Below are 13,536 nucleotides of genomic sequence, written 5' to 3'. Positions count from 1 at the left end.
TTGTTAAATTTACTTAGATGATCTTCAAGAACTTAAATATCCAGTTTGAAAGTAAAGTAATACTTAGCCTATTTTCTGTTCATGATAGCTGTGTGCCAGGACCTCTACGTTGTAACTTTAATCAAATTTAATTTTGCATTGTTCTGTTTATGTCATAGTAAAACAAAAACATCTCCATTGAAATATGTAATCTAAGATATTATTGCTCAGACCAGTTTTACCTATGCAATTGGAACTCTTTTTTTTATACCACAGTGAGACTGATGCTGTGTACCATTGCATCAGAACAAACCCATAGCTGACCCTCCAACGGGCTTTCAGAAGCAGTAAAACTCATGGGAAGAGACTGCCCATTTTCTAACAGTGGAGGATCTGATGAGTTTGAACAGCATCCCTATACACTGGCAGCACAATTTTTTACCACCAAGACCCAAGAGCTCCTCACATTGAGACTAAGAAATAATAATACAGAATTGACTATTCAATTTGACATCCATAATATAGAGATTTTTCTATTAGGATAAAAAATATCATTACAATAAGAATAAGAAATAATAATGTTTCACCAATACTAGATAAGTCTCTATGTTATAAACATAAAATGGAATACTTAAATCTATTTAATGCAGCAGACTATATAATCAATTATCAATGCCTAAGTGTCATCAGTTGAATTTGGGGTTCTATATTGTGGAACAAAGAACTTAGTTTGGCCATTGGGCTCTGTTGTTGTTGTTGTTGTTATATGCCATCGAGTCGCTTGCGACTCATAGTGACCCTATGTACAACAGCCCTAAACCCTGCTCTATCCTGTGCCAATCTCACTGCCTCTGACACACCCATCCCGATTACCCCAGTCACTGAATCAATCCACCTCATAGAGGGTCTTCCCCTTCTGCTCCGTTCGTCCACCCTCCCAAGCATGATGTCCCTCTCCAAGGAACTCTCCCTCCTTACAACATGTCCGAAGTATTTCAGATGAAGCCTCAGAATTCTTGCCTCCATGGAGCAGCCTGGTTTAACCCTCTCTAGGTTGAATCTGTTTGTTTTCTTGGCAGTCCGTGGTACATTCAATACTCTTCTCCAGCACTACAGCTCAAAGGCATCAATTCTCCTTCTATCCCCCTCAGTCATTGTCCAACTCACTGATGCATAATAAGTGATTGCAAAGACCGTGGCCAGTATCAGACACACCTTAGTCTCCAGAGTGACACCATTGCTCTTCAGTACCCTGGAGAGGTCCCTAACAGCAGACTTTCCCATCGCAATATGTTTTGTTTTGTTTTGTTTTGTTTTTTAATTTTCTGGCTACTGGTGCCAAGAGTGTTGACTGTGGAGCCAAGCAGACTAAAGTTGTTAACAATCTCAATCTCTTCACCATCCATCCTTATGCTGCCAATTGGTCCAGTGGTGAGAACCTTTGTCTTCTTTACATTGAGTTTCAATCCATACTGAAGGCTGCAGTCCTTCACCCTCTGCAGCAAGCGCTTCAGGTCCTCCTCAGTTTCAGCAAGCACGGTTGTGTCATCTGCATAATGCAGACTGTTAATAGATCTTCCACCAATCTTGACGCCACACTTCTCCTAATAGAGCCCAGCCTCTCGGATAATCTACTCTGCATACAGTTTGAAAAGGTATGAAGATAGGACACATCCCTGGCATATGCCTTTCCCAATTTTGAACCATGCAGTGTTCCCTTCCTCTGTTCTGACGACTGCCTCCTGGTCCAAGTATAGGTTTCGCATTTTGGACTCTAGTCTTGTAAATAGTCTGTACAATTAGAACGTTTGTAGTCCTTCAAAAGTTGCTTGGCAAGAAGGGGCTATAGATGCTCCATGCTTGGAAAACTAATTTCAGGAAAGGAGAGGTAAAATATAATCATGCACATTTATTCGAGAGATTATAACTATTAATCAATGCTTAAACTGTCACTTTTCTCTCTCTATATATATTTTATATATATGTGTGTGAGCGTGTGTGTGTGTGCGCGTGTGCGTCTTTGTGTATCGTGAAGCCTCAAATACCAAACACTAGGGTACTGTGACTTTTCATGGATTGCTGAGAACATTTACATATAGGAGAGATTGGTGTCCATCTCTGGAAACAATAGAAGCATTATAGTGCAGAAGCTCTCCCAGATTTGTCTAATGCATCTCTTCTACCTAAGTAGAATAAATGTATAGCTATAAGTTTATATAATAGTTTCAACAAGTTCTGTGAGCCATTCTAGTGATTATTATACCCATCAAGGACAATGAGAGCAAAAACAGTGTTTATTTCATAGGAGCTAGAAAGATAGATGCATAAAACTTATAGGACAGAGTAAATATGTTCCAAATGTTTCCCAAAGCTGTAATATTTATAGAAATAAACTGTGTAAACTTTCCCCCGAATCTCCAATTTTTCAATTAGTAGCTAAGTCTTTCACTGGAACATTCATTGCCACAGGGTTGCTACGAGGAGTCAGAATCAACTTGAGAGCAATTTGGGTTTTGTGTTTTGTTTTGTTTTTTTATATAGAGCCCTAATTTGTGGATACTCAACTATGGGTGATTACAAGAAGAGATAGAATACATATGTGCAGACACACACACACATATATACATACACACACACACACACACACACACACATATCTTGTTATGTACCAAGTTAAACCAACTCCCCAGAAGATTGCCCATTTTTCACTTGTGGAGTAGCTGGTGGATTTGAACAGTTTGTGTCTGGCAGTCTAACTCCTTACCATTATGCCACCAGAACTCCATAGATAAATAGACATGTTTTCACTTGACAGTCTAAGACAAATAATAATGAAACCAGTTCCAGACAAGAATCTTTTAACATGTAAAAAATTGTGAGAATATGTGTCTAATGGATGCATTTCTGTTGTTACTATCTGTTGTTACTAAACCATAGAATTTGGCAAATTATTTTATCAGCAGACTTTTAAGTTTTCTCATAAACCAGAAAATTGAATTGATAATTGATTTAACTTGCTATAATTCTGTTAACCTGAAATTTCTCTTATGTAACAAAATTTATTTCCCCTAATATACTAAGTTTGATGAAACTTCATCACGTAATTAAAACTTTTATGTTCAGAGCTATTTGTAAGCATACAATGACTTAAAAATTCTGTAGCCTCCCGCAACTAGTCTCCACTCTCTATTAGATGAATGAAATACACATTAGCTCGTTTTGTTTAGTTAGGTTTTTACTTTAAAAAAATTGCAAAAGGTCCTCTTTGCTGATGATTTGTGTCCCTACTAAAGTGCATTCATGCTTAGACTGTTGCTATAATGCATTGACAAAGGATTTTATTGCTGCCAGTGTGCTAATTGAAAGTCTTTATACCATGTTTTTGTTGTTGTTATGTGCCATCGAGTCGTTTCCGACTCTTGCGACCCTATGCACAACAGCCCTAAACCCTGCTCTATCCTGCACCAACCTCACTGCCTCTGACACACCCATCTCGATTACCCCAGTCACCGAATCAATCCATCTCATAGAGGGTCTTCCCCTCCTGCGTTGTCCCTCCACCCTCCCAAGCATGATGTCCCTCTCCAAGGACCCGTCCCTCCTGGCAACACGTCCAAAGTATGTCAGACGAAGCCCCAGAATCCTTGCCTCCAAGGAAAAGCTTGGTTTGATCCTCTCCAAGATGAATCTGTTTGTTTTCCTGGCAGTCCATGGTACATTCAGTACCCTTCTCCAGCACCACAGCTCAAAAGCGTCCACTCTCCTTCTGTCCTCCCTAGTCATTGTCCAACTCTCTGATGCATAACAAGCGATTGCAAATACCATGGCCTGTATCAAGCGCACCTTAGTCTCCAGAGAGACACTGTTGCTCCTGAGTACTTTAGAGAGGTCCCTAACAGCAGACTTTCCCATCGCGATATGCTTTTTGATAAGCTTTATACAATAGTTAAGTAAAACAAAATTGAATAAATACAGCATAGTAATCTGACAAATAGTCTCCCTATGTCTTTTGTCTTCAAATTCTTAAACTTAAAGCATAGCAAAATTTGGGAAATTATACATATAAGTCAGAAAAACAAATTATCTATTATATTTGCATAACAATTATCCCAGGTTTGGGTAGAATGCATGGCAGTGATCTGAGATTTCTATTTCAGTAAAGCATAAAAAGAAGACATTTAAACATTATGAATAAAAGAAAATCTAATATTTGGATGTCTATTTCATAATTCAGTAAAATAATATCACTGACAATATTTTCATATTGTGTTATGTACTACTGAAACAGGACCAGCTTATAGTTGACTCAGCTCATATTCATAAAAATATTTTCATTTGAGGAACTATAATAATAAGCAAACTGCAAAACTAGTGAACTCAAAGATAATGATGTAGTAGGAGTATACTTACAAAACCCAGTATTTATAATTCAACATTATATCAGCTTAGATGGGGGAGGGTATTTTGAGAACAAAGCTTATTTTAGTTGGTCAAGTGAGGGTGCCTTGAAAATACAGAGAGAAGCATTTAAACAAATGTGATGAAAAAATGTGACTACAATAAAGTGTCTTTTAAGAACTTACCAAAAAAAATCACATATGAGGGAGTAACACTAACATGAAATAAGGAAACATTGCTAATGTAAAATAGATCTTGGTCAAAAGCAAAAATATGTTTACCTCTAGATCATAAAAATAAATCAATAATTTAAAATGTGAATATTTATGAAAAATAGGGATTCCATAGCAGTTATTTTGATCATGTAGAAGGACCTGCAAAGGATTAAAAGAGTTATTTAATCAAAAAGAAAACTGTGGTTCAAAATTAGAAAAGGTATTTGACACAGTTCCTTCTTTACTCTTATTTAATTTGAAGAAAGAATGTGAGGAGATAGACTAGAAAAAGAAGAACATGCCATTAGTATACAGAGAACACGAGTTTTTAATGGAATAGTGGATCTTGAGTAAACAAAATTGGAAAGAACATGAGTGTTATTTCTTTCTCTAGAGAAAATTTAGTTTTACCTCTGGTTAACTTTTTGGACAGAATAAGGATAAATCAGCATTAATTGAGCTTATTTTTGTTGTTATTGAAATTGTATGTTAGAAGAACAAAATTTACAATACAGCATTTCTATCATGTATAATTTAGTGACACTGATCATCTTTGTTGAGTGGTACAATTATTAACAGCGTTGAATAACATTCAAGATTCAGACATTGAATAGAGATGAAATAAGAAGAATTCAGAATTGTGGTGTTGGAGAAGAGCACAGAACATCCTATGGAATGCCAAAAAACAAAGAAATGTGTTTTGGAGAAGGTCTAACTGAGTGCTCTTTGGAAGTAAGGATGATAAGGTTTCCCCTCACAGACTTCAGACATTTTTCTAGGAGAGGCTATTCATTGGACATGATGCTTGTAAAAGTGGAGGGCCAGTGCAGAAGAGTCAGATGCTCGGCCAGGTGAACTGACATAATGATTACCACATTGGGCTGTAGTGTGTCAGGATGTGAAAATGATAGAAATATCTTAAAAAGAGCCTAATGATCATTATTCCCTAGTTATTGCCTGGTTTTAAGAACACCTCAGAAGATATTTTTATAAGATTTATACATTAATTTAGAGTAATAATTTCAAAAATTCTTGCTCCCACAAGCTCAGAAACTCTGGAGTCAAGATTATTTGAAATTTTATTTTGGATTTTTTCACTTTTGATGTGGATTCCTTTTTTAGAATTTCTGATGAAAATATTCAATAATGATATTACTCTATTTTTTCTAGTTTCATAGTATAAAAGGCAGGTTATTTATGGAAACAATTACACTTACTCATTCCTTCACTTATTTCTGATTTTACTTCTTCCTTTGTTACTATAGATAGAGGCAAATTGGACTTTGAATCATTATATGAAGATTATATAAGAATAGAATCTCAGAAGAGCCCTGGACTTTACTGGAGATGTGGCAGAGAAAATGTTTCCATAGATGTCACACATACTAAACTGCAAGCCTTGGTGGTCTAGCGTGCAAGGAGTTGCACTGTCAAACCGAAGATATATGGCTCAGATCCACCAGCTACTTCTCAAGAGACAGATGGACAATCTCCTTTCATGAAAGTTACAGCTTTTGAAAACCTGCCAAAGGTCAATTATGAGTCATTTCCAACTTGATGACAATGAGTTTTCAATTTAAAATAATAAAATTGTTATTGTTAGGTATCCTTGAGTATGACCCATAGATATTTCTGTATGGGAAAGACTTAGGAGGAATATTTTTGCTGTTGTTCTTGTGTGCAAGATATTGTGTGACCAATAACAAACCCTACAGCAGATTTTCAGAAGGAAGTAGCAAAAAATAAGGCCCCAGGAATAGACTGTATACCAGTTGACATATTTCAGCTAACAGATGCTGTCCTGGATGTGCTCACCAAGTTGTGCCAACAAATCTGGAGAACAACCACTTGGCCAACTGACTGGAAGAGGTCTATATTTGTTTCGATCCCAAAGAATGGTGACCCAACAGAATGTGGAAACTATAGAACAATATCATTGATTTCACATGTAAGCAAGATTCTACTGAATACTATCCAAAAACAACTGGAATAGCACATCAGCAGAGAACTGCCAAAAGTCCAGGCTGGGTTTAGAAGGGGTCTTAGTACTAGGGATATTGTAGCTGATGTTAGATGGATCTTAGCTGATAGCAGGGAGTAACAGAGGAATGATTGTCTGTGTTTCATTGATTATGCAAAGGTATTTGACTGTGTGGATTATAACAAACTGTGACTGACTCTGTGAAGAATGGGAATCCCAGAACACTTGATCGTGCTAATGTGAAACTTATACTTGGACCAAGAGACAGTAGGGAGAACAGAGCAAGGAAACACTGCATGGTTCAAAACTGAGAAGGGTGTACTCCATGGATATGTCCTGTCTCCATACCTTTTCAACCTGTATGCAGAAGAGATCATCCAGGAGGCTGGGCTCTATGAGGAGAAATGCAGCATCAGGATTGGGGGAAGATCTATCAACAATCTGCGATATGCAGATGACACAACCCTGCTTGCTGAAACTGAGGAGGACCTGAAGCGCTTGCTGCAGAGGGTCAAGGACTGCAGCCTTCAATATGGATTGAAGCTTAATATCAAGAAGACAAAGATTCTCACCACTGGGCCGATTGGAAGCATCATGATAGATGGTGGAAAGATTGAGATTGTTTACAGCTTTAGTTTTCTTGGCTCCACAGTCAACATTCTTGGCACCAGCAACCAGGAAATTAAAAAACGTATTACCATGGAAAAGTCTGCTGTTAGGAACCTTTCCAAAGAACTTAAGAGCAATGGTGTCTCTCTGGAAATTAAGGTGTGTCTGATACTGGCCATGGTCTTTGCTATTACTTGCTATACATCAGAGAGTTGGATAATGACTAAGGAGGATAGGAGGAGAATTGATGCCTTTGAGCTATGGTGCTGGAGAAGAGTATTGAGGGTACCATGGACTGCTAAGAAAATGAGCAGATTTTTCCTGGAGAGGGTTAAACCGGGCTGCTCCTTAGAGACAAGGTTTCTGAGGTTTCGTGTGACATACTTTGGTCATGTTGTAAGGAAAGGACAATCCTTGGAGAGGGGCATCATGCTTGGGAGTGTGGAGGGCAGGTGCAGGAAGAGAAGGCCCTCTGTAAGGTGGATTAATTCAGCGACTAGAGTAATCAGGAGGGGTGTATTGGAGACAGTGAAACTGGCAAAGGACAGGGAAGAGTTTAGGGCTGTTGTCCATAAGGATGCTATGAGTAGCAAGCAACTCGATGGAACACAACAGCAACAGCAGTCTATCACACAGGAGGAGATTACCCATTCTTCTCTTATGAAGTAGCTGGTGGATTCGAATCACATGTTTTGAGATTTTAGCATAATTATGTTAAATAGGGAAGAAGGACTCAGAAAATGAAAATATGATTACTTGTATAAGTCAAAAAAATCTAATCACTATATTGTAAATGTATAAATTTTTAAATTGGTTTATGGTATGCTGTATAGATTTTCAAAAGGAATAAGAAATTATTACAGAAAGAAAGAGAAAGAGATTAAGCAATTAATTTTGTTTGTCCATTTCAGTCAGTATGTTTAACTTTCTGGAATTAATTTGATGAATATCTCTTACTTTCTTCTTTACTATAGAGGCAAATGGACAAACTCATCAATACTTTTTTCTTTTTGAATATTTTTTTAATCTCTGTTTCTCATTAGATTGGGAAATTTTTAAAAGCTTAAAAGAAGCTGTATGTATTTCATAAATGTCAGTACACTCTTACATCTTATCCTAATGAATCAGGGGATATTTAAAAAATTCACTCTTGTCTAACTTAGCTCCAGCCTACCTGGGAAAAGGGCAGTTAAGCAATCATTGAAACCAAGGATATTTAAACTGATATTTCTACAAAGACATTTAGGGAACAAGTGGAATTAAGGACAAGAGACAGAGGACAGTAATCATGATACAAAACATTTATTTTATGAGAAATTATCATATGTTTACTATATTTAAAAAAGATCATTTACTTGTATAATCAGAACTAACAGCAAAATTCTTTAAGGTGAGCAAATCATATGTTGCAGATCTTGATGTGCCATTACCATTCAAAACTATAAACAAATTAGAAGTACTAACAATTTAAGGTGTATTTTACAAAGGAAAGCTAAATGTAAATGGCAATATGCTTCCATTTCATAGAAAAAAATTACTTATATTTATGTTTTTTCATAGAAAAAAATCCCTTTGGTTCTATCCTAGTACAGAGCCACTTATTCTGCCAAGATCTCTGCAAAATTTTATTCAGATCAGCACATTTTTTAAAAATATGAAGCAAATAACTTGATCTGATATAGTTTAAAATATTTTTTTGTATCTTGAGCAAAATAATAAAACAATAAGCTTAAATTTTGGTAGATACTCAGTCCATAATCTAGACCATTTACTATATTTAAAATATAAATTAAATTTCCTATATCTGGTTACATTAAAACAACAACTCTTGACTTGAGCTCTATGACTTGATGGCACACAACAACGACATAAGGTTGACGAAGAATTGTGTACTAGCAAACAAGAAAGACACCATAGTTGTTCTTGTTTGAGTAAAGGAGCCTGGACCTTAGTGGGACATTTGGAAAGAGAATATGTAATATGTCATTTTTAGGTGTATTGGGAACAACACAAACTTTATTTTATTTAATTTTAATATACTTGATAGCTAGTTGAAGATTTTAGTAAAGAAATAACATACATTGATTTATATTCTGATTAACTATTTCTGTTTTATAGAGAATAGACTGGATAGAGTGAAAATGAGAAATGAAGACCATTTAGAGCACAAGTAAAATCACCAAGCATGAGGCAATAGGGAAGAATACAAAGGGTACTGGTAGTTATCTATGCAAGTCACAAGAGTTCTAGAACACTTTCAGATAAGTAAACAATCCCATTTCCAAGCCAACAATTAAGATTCAAAGGAATTAATTCACTCAGAAATCACAGAACAGTCAAAATTATAGAATTAGGTACCGGTACTAAGATTTTATCCACTCTGCCATCCTGCTTTCCCATAAATACACAAATAAAAATATCCAAAATCTGTGAAATGTTGTTTCAGAGAATGTAAAGTACTTCCAAAAATGGTAGGTGGGATGAAATAAAATCTACAATTAGAATAAAGAATACTGTGGTTGTTGCTAGAAGACATTGAGTGCTCTCTGATCCTGTGGTTCTCGGGTTCATGGTATCCTCACAATTCCTGCTGTGCCATGTTGTAGACACTATGTCAATCTTTCTCGCTTCTCATTTTTCTTTCCTTTTCTGACCTTCTACTTTAGCAAGCATGGAATTTTCCTAAAAGGACTGGTCCCTTTTCTATAACTCATCTGACGTATGTGATAGCAAGCCTCAACATCTTCATTTCTTTTTTCTTTTTTTTTTAATTTAAATGTATTATTAATTACAGTAAAAATTTACAGAGACTTTGGATTTCCATTCATTCATTGTTGCACTTTTCTCCCCTCCCAATCCCCGCCCCCCTTAGTACACTACCCTCTGGGAAAAGTAAAAGACAAATTCTTTCATTGTTTTACAAACCCTCCCCCAGGTCCACTCCACCATGTAGCCTTCACTCTAGACTCCTGTCATGACAAAAATGCCTAATCACATATCCCTTTTAAACTGTTTTCTCCCTCATTTGTTTCAATGCAGTATACCTTATTGAACCCATCTTTCACAGTCGGATCTCCCCATCTTCATTTCTAATGAGCTTTCTGTCTGCACTTTCCAAGATGTATTTTATTGTTCCCTTGGAAGTCCATTATTCCTTGTCAGTCTATTATATATTCAATATTCTTCATACACAATACAAAGTCATCATTCCCCTCCCTCCTTCTCTATTCACTGCATTTCGATAACAAGAAAACAAAAATTCTTACCACCGGACTGATAGGCAACATTATGATAGATGGAGAAAAGATTAAAACTGTCAACAGTTTATCTTACTTGGATCCACAATCAACAGAACTCTTAGTACCTGCAGTCAGGATTCAGGAGATGTGTTTCACTGGGAAACTCCACAGTTATGGATATTGTCAAATTATTGAGGACTAAGGTGAATCTGTTTCAGGCCTTTGTCTTTCTGATCATTTGCTATACAACTGAGAGTTGGACAATGAGTAAGAATGAGAAAAGAAGAATTGATGTCTTTAATTTTTTGGTGTTGGAGAAGTGGACTACCAAAAGAACAAACAAATATGTCTTAATGAAAGAGTAGCCAGAGTGTTCTTTTGAGACAAAATAATGAAGCTGTGCCTCACATAATTTCGGCATGTTTCTAGGAGGACCTATTCCTTGGAAAGGGCCATGGTACTTGGGAAGGCAGAAGGTCAACAAAGGAGAATACCCTCAAATAGATAAGGTGATGCATTGAGTGCTGCAAATGGTCACAAGTGTATCAGGAAGTTTGAGGATGACACAGGATAGTACAAGATTCATATGTGTTGTTCCCAGGGCCACTAGGGGGTCTTATGTGACTTGACAGAGCCTAACAACAAATATATTCATTATCCAACTTTTACATTCATTTAAGGAGATTAGAAATTACCTTGGATTGGCTTGGGCAAACCTTAGTTTTCAAGATCTTTGTTCTTTTAAAGTTCATTGTTTTATAGTAAATTAAAGTGATCCTTTGCAACAAATTTTCAAAATGAAATAAATTGAATTCTTGACTACAGCCCCCATTGGTGTTGATTATGGAGCTTATTAAAATAAAACAATCAACAACTTTTTTCTTTATTTGTCATAACATATTTTGTTCTACCAGTTGTGAATATTTTTGTTTACATTATGTGGAAAGGATAAAGAATAGGATAACTAATTGGGACCATTTAATTCTGTATCATTGAAATGTCTTTATAGTATGAATTGGATATATCCATTGCCATTTTTTTAAAAAAATTCTGTAGATTAAAATATGTTCTGAGGATATCTACTCACTTTCAAAAAAGTAAGAATATTATTATAATAACTCATTTTATGGTTTATTTCTTTCAAAAATACATTCATTTCTAGAAAGGCAAAAGAAACAGAAAATGTAAAATGTCCATTGATCAACATCAGTTCCAAAGGACATAACTGAGTTTTGTGTTTATGCAAATTCTTTATTCCTATTGAGACTACTAGTCAATCTAAAAAGATGCCCTCAACCTCCATAAAAGGGAATAATGATGATTACAATTTCAATATTAAAAGCATAGTCTGCTAATTAAACATTACTATCCTTTGGTGTTAATTATGATTTATTATTACTTATGAACAACAGATCTGAATATATCCCTAGCCTTTATCACCTACATGAACTCTGACACTTTTCAACCTGTTATTAGTTACTGTGTTGATCCATCTTGTTAAAGATCTTCCTTTCTTCCCTAACCTTGCACTTCTCCACATATGATGTCTTTTTCAATCCTGACATTGTATTCAAAGTTATAGCATGGAATTTTATCATCCATGCCTTCAAAGAGTACCCTTGTTACACTTCCTCCAACACCAAGTTGTTCATTCTTTTGACGGTTGAGATATTCAGTATTTTACTCCAACACCACAATTCAAAGACATTGATTCCTTTTTGGCCATCCTTATTCACTGTTTACATTTCAGATGTATGGAAAACAATTGGAAATATCAATATTTGTGTCAAATATAACTTAATTGAAGAAGAAATCTTTGTTCTTTAGCATTTTAAAGAGGTCCGTGGAAGCAGATTTTCCCAACGCAGCACATCTTTTTAGTAATTGACTGCTGCTACTAAGAGTGTTGATTGTGAATCATTTGTTACCTTTTGGTCTGGTGGTGAGGATCCTGTTTTCTTGATGCTGAGATGTATTCCATAGTGAAGGCTGTTGTCTTGGATCTTTAGTAAGTACTTTTTTGTAAGCAAGGTTGTATCATCTACTTAATGTATGTTTTTGATTTCTTCCTTTAATCCTGATGCCACACTCTTCTTCATAAAGTCCACCTTCTTGAATTATTGTATTAAGAATTATCTCTGTTTTACTCCAAACATTGATGTTGTTATGTGCCATTGAGTCACCAATGACTCATAGCGACCCCTGAACAAATGTCTCTGAACCTTCCACTAACCTGATCCAACCTCACCATCTCTGATACATCTTGAATTGGCTACATTTTTACAGGACCATTGCCAAAATTATCCAGCCCTCCTGGTATTAAAGGCAATCTGCCTTTAGTAGAAATATTAACTCAGAAAATTTGTCAAATTTATTCAGACAGAAAAGTCTCATGTATTAGGTGAAATTATATTAGGTATAATTATTCAGACCAGCAAATGAAATATAAATTTTCTGAGTGTATTTGAAAGATGCAATGATTTATTACAAATAATTAACATGTGACTGTACTGAAGCCCATTGAAATAAAGTAAGCTCTGATTAAGTAAGTGTGTTGGTTGTGCATCATTGAGTGAAAACTGACCCATAGCTGATGCTCCGGTGGGTTTTCAGAGGCAGTTTAATCACACAGGAGGAGATTGTTCATCCTTCTCCCGTGGAGTAGCTGGTGGACTCGAACCTCATTCCTTTGGGATTGCAGTGCAGTTTCTCACCGGTAGGCCACTAGAGCTCCTTCAAATGGTACGTGTAATTTGTTACCTTTTGTTTCTGTTTTATCTTTAAAATCAGGAACTATTAGGAGTATATGACAAATACATTTTATAATCAAATATCATAGAATAAATAAAAATACATTCTTGTCTGTGTTTTTTTTAAATCATAGCAGATTAGTTCTTGTTGGTTTTTGTAACATCATTTAGGAGCAATTTTTAATTTTACGTATAGTTAAATGGCTTGTATAGTAACTTATAAATATGGAAATACAAAGGAAGAGGAACAGTTGTAAGCAGACACTAGTGATTGGAACATGGAATGTGAGAGCCATGAATGTAGGAAAATTAGACAAATATTAAGAAAGAAATGGAATGCATCAATATTGACATGATAGGCATTG

The sequence above is a fragment of the Elephantulus edwardii genome, unplaced genomic scaffold, assembly GCF_000299155.1.
Source record: "Elephantulus edwardii isolate Elephantulus edwardi_28Jun2011 unplaced genomic scaffold, EleEdw1.0 scaffold00007, whole genome shotgun sequence".
NCBI classification, from domain to species: Eukaryota; Metazoa; Chordata; class Mammalia; order Macroscelidea; family Macroscelididae; genus Elephantulus; species Elephantulus edwardii.
The sequence above is the reverse complement of the archived record's forward strand: the minus strand, read 5'-3'. Positions refer to the sequence as shown.